Source organism: Salarias fasciatus, chromosome 16, assembly GCF_902148845.1.
Source record: "Salarias fasciatus chromosome 16, fSalaFa1.1, whole genome shotgun sequence".
Taxonomy (NCBI): Eukaryota; Metazoa; Chordata; class Actinopteri; order Blenniiformes; family Blenniidae; genus Salarias; species Salarias fasciatus.
Genome location: NC_043760.1, coordinates 25,557,159 through 25,568,023, shown reverse-complemented (window position 1 = coordinate 25,568,023; position 10,865 = coordinate 25,557,159). Strand labels below are relative to the sequence as shown.

General features: G+C 39.6%; 1 pseudogene; it reads left to right on the top strand.

The window, feature by feature from the left end:
- The first annotated feature begins 3,669 nt into the window (after positions 1 to 3,669).
- The window catches only part of LOC115403158 (interferon-inducible GTPase 5-like), a 30,235-nt pseudogene continuing 23,039 nt past the window's right edge, over positions 3,670 to 10,865 (top strand).

The following is a 10,865-nucleotide window of genomic DNA, read 5'->3' as shown; positions in this document are numbered from 1 at the left end:
ATGCGGAAGTGAATTAACACCGAACCGCCTGCTGCTGGCGGTGTAGGCAGACAAAACAAGCGTCCCTCGCCACCCGCGCCCCACGCCACCGGCCGCCACTGCTTAGGGTTACCTAAGCAAGATGGCGATTTGAAACCCAGCACAGCCAATCCTGTCCTGTTTTCTCTGACATCACGCCCTTACGCAAGTTAAGCCCCTCCCACAAGAACGTGCTACGAGCGCCGCTCAACCAATCACGGTCAGAGCCTCATGGGCTCTTCTGATTGGTCAAAGATACCTGGAGCTGTCCAGATTCCTTTTCAGCTCAGAACAGAGAGAGATGGAAACGCTGCGCCCTCGTGGTAGTGCAATTATGCTACACTCCTAAAGGATTATCAATGGATACTTTAACATTTAATCCAAAGAAAACACAGAAAAATTAGCATTGACTAGCAAAATCCTGCCTACAGCACCTTTAAAACTTATGCCAGAAATACCACAGGGCAAGCTGGACTTTCAGCCCTGGCTTTGATGGCACTGGAGAAGGATCTGCTGATTGAACTGAAACACACGGATAATCTATATGACAGAGCAAATGAACTCTTTTTGAGGAAGGAGAGGTGGATGGATTTTGTTTACAAATAATCGGGATTTTGGTGAGTACAATGTTCCTCTTTTCCTAAATAAGATTGCTGTTTGATTAAGCTGATGCTTATTGTATGTGCACAGATGTAGTAGGAGACTTGTACACTTCAGCAAAGGCATTTATTGTGGCTGCACAAGTATCTATCTGCTGTGCAACAACCCTTTATATGCATATCTGTTTTATAAGATATTTTTTTATAGACATAAAATAGTTATTGAGGGGTGGATTGGTTCAGGCGAATCTGTTCTGAAGGCCTTAGTGTGAAATGCACGGTCCGCCACTGCATTGCAAGTACCTCTAACAGCTCTAAATTGTCATTTGAAAGTTGAAGTGCCGGTCCGGCACCACAATTCTTTTGGGGACAATTTGAATGCAATGACGTAATGCACGCTCCGGCTGGTTAGGTTTCGTTTTGTTGGCCATTACTTCGCCAGATGCTTAGTGAGCAACAACTGAGCAGGATCTTCCAGAAAGTAAGAAAAGCCTGGCTTCCAGCACTGTCACAGCTCCAGCACAGACTCCACCAGGTAAAAGAAACTTAAATTTTACTCGAGCACTACTAAAAGAGCGAGGAAGGAGTTCCCCTCTTCCGTGCACGCGAGCCACAGGCACAAGTTTTTCACTAAGCTGCATTACGCCCAAGCCCTGCAGGGGGCGCTGTTTCGCATAAAATGTGCAAACTCCTCAATGCACCTTTAACCAAAGGATGCAGGAAGCCATTTTTGAAGAAGAGCAGTGGGGCTATAGCTGGGGTTTCAAATTTTCTGTTGAGAAGACAAACACAATGGTGTTCACAAACAAAAGAAGGATAGGCTACCTGATGCTACTCTTCAATTATATGGAAGAAATCTAGAAAAAGTAAATGCGTTCAAGTTTTTGGGTGTGATGTTTGACTCAAAATTGACCTGGAGTGACCATATTAGCAGAATTGTGACTAAGTGGTAAAAAGTCATTAATATTATGAGGTGTCTATGTGGAGTCAAGTGGGGAGCTAGTCAGTCATCCTTGAAGATGGTGTATACAGCAGTGATTCGTTCGGTGCTTGATTATGGTTGTGTGGTTTTTGTTTCCGCTTCTGGAACCCAGCTTGAAAGACTGGATCGAGTACAGGCCTTGGCATTGAGGCTGTGTTACGGCGCTGTTAAGTCTACCTCTATTCCAGCTCTCTTAGTTTTGGCCAAAGAATTGCACCTTGACCTGAGAAGAATGCAGCTTGTGGCTAATTATTGGATAAATTTAAAGGGTCACAGTGAGCAACAGCCAACAAAATCTGTACTTCAGCCATGTTGGGAGGATGCGCGACAAGTTAACAGATTTGGGGCTTATAGTACAGAATATGCACGGAATTTGGGTATTAGTCTTACAAGTTTTTATCCTACTGTAACAATACCAGAAATGCCGCCATGGGCAATAAAATCTCCTTTGGTGGATCTCTATTTATTACATTTAAAGCTTAAAGACAAGGGGAAAGCAGATTTATTGACTGCTTTTTCTTCAAGGGCTGAGATAATGTATTCCGACTGTGTGCAAATCTTTACTGATGGATCCAGAGACCCTGATAAGCAGAGATCTAGTCTCGCTGTAGTTGTTCCAGAGTTTAAGTATTCAGAGGGTTTCAGAGCTACAGACTATTTGTCCGTATATACAGTAGAATTATTCGCTATTCTGAAAGCTTTAAAATGGGCTAGCAAAGCCAGACACACTGCCTTTTTAATATGTTCAGACTCTGTGTCAGTCTTAAAAAGCCTGAGTTCTTTTTAATCTGCAAGGCAAGATGTTTTGTTTAAAGCTCTACAGTTATATACTTTTCTTGTCCAGCGAGGGATGACTGTGACATTCATGTGGGTTCCAGGTCATATGGGCTTCATCGGAAATGAATCAGCAGATAGGGTGGCAAATGGCGCTCTTTTTAGGAATAGCATTGATGTAAATTTATCTCTGTCTAAGAATGAGGGGAAATCACTGATATGGTCCAAGGTTGTGGAACAATGGCAAAGTAGATGGAGCACAGAAACTCAGGGAAGACTTCTGTACACTATTATCAACAGTGTGTTAAAATATGTTCTGAGCATAGGGAAAACAAGAAAAGAGCAAACAGTAGTCAATCGAATAATGTTGGGTCACACCTATTAAATAGTTCTCTGCATCTAATCGGAAAGCACATGACTGGGTATTGTGAGAAATGTAATAATAATTCTCCAGAAACTGTTTTGCATATTTTGTTTGATTGCTCTCATTACGACAGTGAAAGGTCCATTTTTAAAGAGGAATTAAGTAGAGAAGGAATTCATCAGGTTTCCCTGAATAGTGTGGTATATAGTCGGAATGCATTAATCTCACACCATTTCATCAGAAGAAGAAGAAGATTCTGGGAGCAGCTGTGTCTACAGTGACTGTCGCTCCTCACTCATCTGGCTCGGCTGTAGTGATCAACTGATCTCTGTGTTTGTTCTGTGTTATAGAATGATAGTTTGTGGTTTTGTGTTGTTTGGTCATTCGTTAAGGATCGCCTTTTGGAGTAGTCTTTTGTTTCTTCATTTTGTGTTGATTTTGACTTGCCTTTGACCCTTAGTTTATAACGTAATCCTTTTTATTTATTAAACACCTCTGTTCACCCTTTAACATCTGGGTTTTATGTTACTTCCATTCCTCCTTTAAGAGCCGCGAGCCTGTTCTCTAACTTTATGTTTCCAGATTGTGTCCACGACTTCCAAGCAGTTCTTGATCTTATTTTGAAAGTCCAGCGGTGCCAGACCGTAAGCTCAGGTGTCTCACCTGTTCAGACTGAAAGGACGTGACTGCGTGGGGAGGTCTGGCAGCTTCTCGTTTCTTTCTTTCTTTCATTCTTTTTACTCCACTATGCAGCATTAGCTGCTGTCAGAAGTGTTTTGCTGCCAGTCCGGACTTGTTCAGACGGCAGCTCATGATCGCAGTTCCAGTTATTTGTTGTTTAAAGCGACAGAAAGTGAAAATCAGTCATAATTTGTCTTCCTCTGGAGAGACTGTGGAGATTCACCTGCTTCTGGGAAAATGGTTCACGGACATTTCCTGGCTGTTTTCGTCTCTTTACTTCATTTAGGTGAGTTTGTTTGTGGATTATTGTTGTTCTATGAAAAACAGGTTCAGGCTTGTTACACATTAGTTAATATTTCATTGAGTTGCAGTGACTGGATGAAAAATGACCTTTGAACTATCTTTTATGATAATAAAACGTTAATCAAAAACCACATTGCTGCACAGTGATCATCCCTGGCAAGGTGCTTAAATGTTTTGTATTTGCTCTGTTAAAACACTGACCAGATTTATTTGGATTTTATTTGAAGGCACGAGTATCTCTACCAAAGTGGAATCCTGTTTCTGAGGTCTGGACTGAAGACATGACCAAATCTGATCTTGCTATTTGTTTTTTTTTCTGTGCTTCCTGTGTTCAGCTGCTGCAGAGAATGTGAAATATGCCCTCCTGGGTCAGACGGTCATTCTGAATCCTGAAATCAACGCATCTGGTGCAAATAACATCCTGTGGAAACACAAGAGGGACAAAGTGGTGGAGTTTAATGGAAATGAGCAGCTTGAGTACCCACCATTTAAAGATAGGATCACACTGGACTGGCACACTGCAGCGCTGGAGATCACTGGCCTCAGATACGAAGACAGTGGAGACTATGAGCTGGGGATGTTTGTGAAGAAAGAATTCACATCTTTCCCTTTCAAACTGAAGGTCATTGGTGAGTGTTTTTCCTGTTTGTTTTTATTTCCTTTTTTTTAACTATATACTTTTAAGTACAGTAACTGTATGTGTTTCTAAAGCAAATTTCACAAATGCCCATTCCCTCATTTATAGGCTGATAAATGCACATAGAAGAATAAGACTTCTCAGTAGGATTTACAGCTGTTGTGATTTATTGTTTTACAATGAGGTACCTAAGTGGATATTTAATAAGAACTCCAGATCTAATGAAACATATTAATCTTTTTTTTCAGGATAGGGTGTTTCCCCTATTAGATGAAACCAGGATTTATTACTGAAACACTTACACAGCAATGAAACTTGTAGTGTGAATGTAACTAAAATAAAGTGGTCTAAAATAAAAATTAAAAAAAAAAAATTCTACATTACAAACAACAAGATTTAGAAATCTTGTTGTTATAAATTATGTAAGTTATAAATACAGTACGGAAATGTAAAAATAAGTTCTCCACCGACTATCACAATATTGACATGTTCTTAAAAACGTAATTTTTAATATTGCAAAACCGTTCACATATATTTGTAATTTATCATTTCAGTCTGGCCGTTTCCCAAACAAAATGAAAATCGCAAAAGTAATTCCAGTCTTCAAAAATGGGAACAACCACTGTTTCACAAATTATAGACCGATTTCACTATTGCCACAATTTTCAAAAATTCTTGAAAAACTCTTTGACTCTCGACTTAATGAGTTCCTAGAGAAACATAACATAATAAATGATGGTCAGTATTGTTTTTGAGCCAAGCGAACTACCTCAATGGCACTAATGGAAGCCACTGAAGAAATTCCTCATGCACTGGATCAGAAAAAAATTGCAGTTGGTGTCTTCATTGATCTCAAAAAAGCATTTGACACAATCAATCACTTCATCTTAGTAAATAAACTGGAAAAATATGGGATTAGAGGTGTACCTGGGGACTGAATTAAAAGCTATTTGACAGGAAGGGTACAGTTTGTAAAAATGGGGAAGCATGTATCCGAGCAATTTGGCATTGTTTGTGGTGTCCCCCAGGGGTCCGTGTTAGGGCCAAAACTATTTAATGTGTATATCAATGATGTTTTTAATGTATCTCAATCCCTAAAACTCATTCTTTTTGCAGATGACACAAACATATTCTATCGTAGTAATGATTATAATGAGCTTGTACAAACTTTGAACATGGAACTCAATAAACTAAAAAACTGGATGGATATAAATAAACTGTCTCTAAATATAAGTAAAACTAAAGCAATGATGTTTGGTTATTTTACAACGAAGACATTTCTGCAAATAGATATTGAAGGTACTGAAATTGAAAATGTTTGTGAGAATAAATTTTTAGGTATCATAATTGATAATAAATTGTCTTGGAAAGCACATATCAAACATATAAAAACAAAAATATCCAAAAGCCTCTATATTATAAACAAAGTAAAACAATGCCTTGATGCAAATGCCCTCCGTACTCTGTATTGTACGCTGGTACTCCCATACCTCACATATTGGGCTCTAAATTGGTGAACTGCGCCCGGTCTATGCGCGGTCTAAGCGGGCTGTGGCAGGCTTTCGGCGCAAGAAGTCAACGGGGCGTGTCCACAACATTTTGCCAATTTCGTTAACGGGCGCAGAGTAGGGGAGTCACGCCTCCATCCCGCCCACCGGCGCAGGTGGCGCAAGAGGGAGGAGACAAAGTGGGTTTAACCCAGCTGAGCACAATTTGACCACTCAAATGAACACTGCTCCTCATTTGTAAAGGCACTGCAGCGAAGCTCACTGCTAAATTAACATGATGAAATACATTTTATTTCCTGGCTGCTCTGCTACATCCCAGACGATCTGAGGGGAATTAAACTTATTTCTGCTTCTTTGTGTTACAAGTCAGGTTCAGATGCACATAAATAATATATGAAAAACTATCTGTCTTGTACCTTTAAAGACTTACTGACCTTATTGTATTCATAAGTGTGTACAGACCGTCATGCATTTTGCAGTGTTTTTGCGCAGGAGCACACCAACAGGTTGTTTGTCTGTAATCTGATGTATTAAAATTAAGATAAATAAACAAAATATTAAGTCAAGAGGATAAGCAAACCTTTTAATGCGTGATGTCTGCTTTATAATTGCCTCAAATCAGGTTTTAAAATTTATTTAAAACTTTATATAGTGCACATTTGCGCAGCATCACCTCTCACTCACACTCTGCGCACTCGTTGCCCTGATAAACACACACACACACACACACACACACACAAAACAGTAGTTGTATTATTAACCATCGATAACAACAATAATGGTGCTGCGCACCGGGACACCTTCCCATAAGGTCCTGTCCTCACCCTGCTCATTTGATTCTGGGACTTCAGGCTCGACAGGACAAAGGTATTCATTCAGAAAATATGTTCGTTCTAAAATTAATTTTTGGAAACGAAAAATACATGGTTTGCTGTAATTTGATGAAGGATATAATATTTTACCTGAATCTGTAATTGGCACCTCTGGAAACGCTGCAGTGCTCCTTCTGTCAACTACCGTGTTCACTGTTGTGTTGAATTTTATTACATTAGTTTATTTATTTTTTAAACCATTTTATGTTATTATTTAGTTGTAAACTGACAGTAGCCTACAGTAATTCTCTATACCTGGAGGTGACGCGTGAGCGCTTCATGCGCCACTGCAGGTTCTGCGCTGGACCGTGCAGCAGCTGGAGGTTGGTCGGGTATTTTTGGGGCAGCAGAATTACATTTTTTTTCCGCTGTTTGGCCTGTGGCTGTTCTGACTCTGATTCAGAACGTTCCTCCTCTTCACTCCAGTCAAGATCGCTGATGTCCGACACGTCTCCGCCATCCGATTCCCCCTCACTGACCTCCTGTATCATTGCTAAAGCTTCTTCCACTAAATATCGCTTCATTACGCCTCTTGTCATTGTCTTTCTTTGGGGATTTGGTTGATATTTATGGCCGTCTGTATGATTGTCTGCTGTCAGAGCGAGCTCCCGAGCTCCCTGTTCAGATGCGCGCATATGAACCAAAACAAATCAATCGCAGAAAAAAAGCAACGCAAAGTGCGTCTTTTTTTTTTTTTTTTATATTTTTTGGAGGTATAAATGCTTTGTAATTTTACGTGTGTCATTGTTAGGACCTTAGTTGCTTCAGAAAAACATACAAGACACATATTTAGGAAAAGTCAAAGAATTAGAGGACAGGGGAATTATTTTTAACAGATTTATTTGAATTATAAAAACCCAAACGGTCTGTCAGACCGTCTTGGCTGTTCTCGTGTTAATCACCTGCATTTAGACGGAAAAAGCACTGCGCAACAGTTGCGGGTTTGATGATTCATATTGTGGGTGATATGACACATGGGTGTTTTTTGTCCAATCCCATGGAAAACAATCGTATTAGAAGCACAAAGCGATCCAGAGTCTATCTTCCCAGGTGAAGCGCATTATTCAGTTTCTGTGACATGATAGAAAGATCTCTGTCCCACTTTACAGGATCTGCTGTTGAGCAGTTTTCAGCCCTGAGTGTTTTGTCCAGATGGATATCTGCTGAAACAGGTCAAACATCTTCACGATGCGCTCAGCCCGAAGTTCTGTAACCCTCCGCTCCACCGGCGAGGCTCCAGACGCTGCGGGCGCAGAGCTCAGCCAGCAGCCCGCTAACAGCGGGCGCTCAGCGGACCCCCAGCCCAGTCACCACGGCTGGTCCTCCACTGAGCCGCTGCTGCGCGCCCATGTCTCTGGACAAAGACTGGATCAGAAGCACGCAAAATAAAAATAATAATAATAAAAAAAAAACACAAAACAAAACTCCAAGAAATGATATTGGGGTCGGGACAAAGGGCTGCGCTTGATGCGACATCAGTGCTCAAACTCAAGTTATTTGTATTCATTCATTCATTCATTCATTCATTCATTCATTCATTCACTCACTCACTCACTCACTCACTATTATTTTCCAATGACAAATAGCTTCTACACAATCACAGGAGCTCTTCAGACTCAAATCCTGCAGTCCAAACACAGGAGGAGGAAGGATTTAGAAAGAATGTATTTATTTCATAAGTGATCTTAATGGCACTGACAAGCTGGAAACGTGCCTCTGAGGTTTTCTCAGACGAATTATCATCAGATCTTCCGCTCCCCTGCCTGCGCACACCTTCTGCACAAAATTATCACTGCGCCCAGCTGATTCTGTCGACACCTCCCCCTGGTGCGCGGCCACGCCCATCTCGGCGCAAGCGCAGCGGACCGGCCAGAAACCCATTCACGAAAAAATGACTGCGCCACCGCCGGTTTGCGATCTCTGCATTGCGCCGTGAAAATATGGCCCATTGTGTGGAGGTGTGGGGGAATACTTACTAGTGCACAATATATCCCCTAATCATAATGCAGAAACAAGCTGTACGGATCATACACAAGGCCAGATTTCCAGAACATACTCATAATCTTTTTATTCAGTCTAAGTAATTAAAATTCAATGATCTTGTGAAATATAACACATCATTTATTCTGTACAAAGCATTTAATAAAACATTGCCAAATGATATACAACAGTTTTTCAAATTAAAAGAGACAGTCCATAATTTAAGAAGGTATGGAAATTTTAAAATACCAGAAACAAAGTCTACCCGTAAACATTTTTGTGTATCTGTATGTGGGGTTAAGTTGTGGAACAACCTGGACACTCAACACAAGCAATGCCAAAATGTTCATAAATTTAAACTCCAATATAAATGTACAGTTTGGTCACAGTATATAGAATGTGGGTCTTGAATCAACATTACTGAGTGTTTAAGCTGTTTTTTTTTATCATTCCTGGTATAATGTTCATTACCATTGTTGGTATACAAGTGTGTACTGTATTCAAGTATATATATGTTATCTGTTACCAATGGTAACGCCACCTTGTTTCAGAGTTTTCGTTATGTAGATTTAAATCAATGAATAATTAATCTCTAATAGTGTATATGCAACTATGGAAGTGAGAACTTTTTCTGATTATAATAAGGATAATTGGCGGTGGGATTAAATAAGTTTTCTTCTGCCCACTCCCTTTCAGGCATAATGAAATCTTCTGTTATTTTGTTACTTGTTACATTGTTTGTTGCTTTTGTGAATTTGCTTCCTTTACTTGTGCATTATTGTGGACTAATTGCCTGAAATGAACGAATAAATACAAATACAAAAAATGCAAATGTTGAATCTTCTGCAAACTACATTCAATAATATAATGTATTTCATTGAATTTCTTATTTATTTTCATTGGATGGAGATTTTTTTTTATTATTACTTTCATCAGATTCAGGTCAGTTCTCTGACCACTGTGAATTTTTCTTTCAAAGCGTACCAACAATTTTGTCCATGTGTGTAGATGCCAACAATAATCTACAAACAGTAAAGAACAATAAGACAGCTGACTTCTCAGTGGGATTTACAGCTGTTGTGATTTATTGTTTTGCAGTGAGGTATTACAGTGGATGTTTGTGAAGAACTCCAGATCAAATTGAATAGCTAAATCTTTGTTTTCAGAATTGAGTGTCTGCCCTGTTTGATGAAACAGTCGAGTATTTATTACCGAAACACTAACATGGCAATGAAACTTGTAATGTAAATGTTGCTAAAATAAAGTGGTCTGAAATTTAAAAAAACAAATACATATTTCTAAATTAGAGACAAGTTTTAGAAATATTGAATCTTTTGCAAACTGCATTCAATGATATAATATATTTTATTGAATTTCTTTTTTATTTTCATTGGATGGAGAATTTTGATGTCTTTTAAAAGTCATACATTTCTGTTTCCTGCTGATTTACTTGTTTCTTCCACCCACAAAATTTAAACACAACTTGTAGCATTTATGTGTAAATGTTGCTGCTTGTTATAAGATTTAAAGTGCTTTTGGCTTGGTGGTGAAGTGGATTGTTGGACTTGTTCATATGTCTTAAATCTTAAGCTCCTTTGCATGGTGGCTGTTATATTTGTGTGTGAATGCAGCGAAATGTGTCTTCAGACAACAGGAAAAACTCTGTGAAGTGCATGTACCATCTTTCTTATTCCTGGTTTGTTTGTTTGTTTTTTTTGAATTAATATAATCTTGCACCTGTACAGGTAAAGTATCCAAACCTTCCATATCCTGTGAGATAGAAGACACCAGCTCAGATGAATCTGGAAACTGGGCCTCACTGAAATGCTCTGCAGAATCCAGCCGTTCTGAGTCCTTCATGAAGTTTGAATGGAGCTGGCGTGGCAGCATGCAGCCCGGCCCAAATTTAACAATCCCTCTGGGGGATGAGAATGATGAGGAAGAGTACAGTTGTACTGTGAGCAACCCGATGTCCAGAGAGACGACGACTTTCTCTGCAAGGAGCTGCTACTCTGGTAAGACTTCACTCAGACTTCCACTCCTTATGTAGTTTTATCATTCCAGAAAGTATATTTCCAGACAGCAATTTGCAGAGATTTTTGCAGAGATTAGTTACAGGACACACGGTGAGACTGACAGCTGGATTA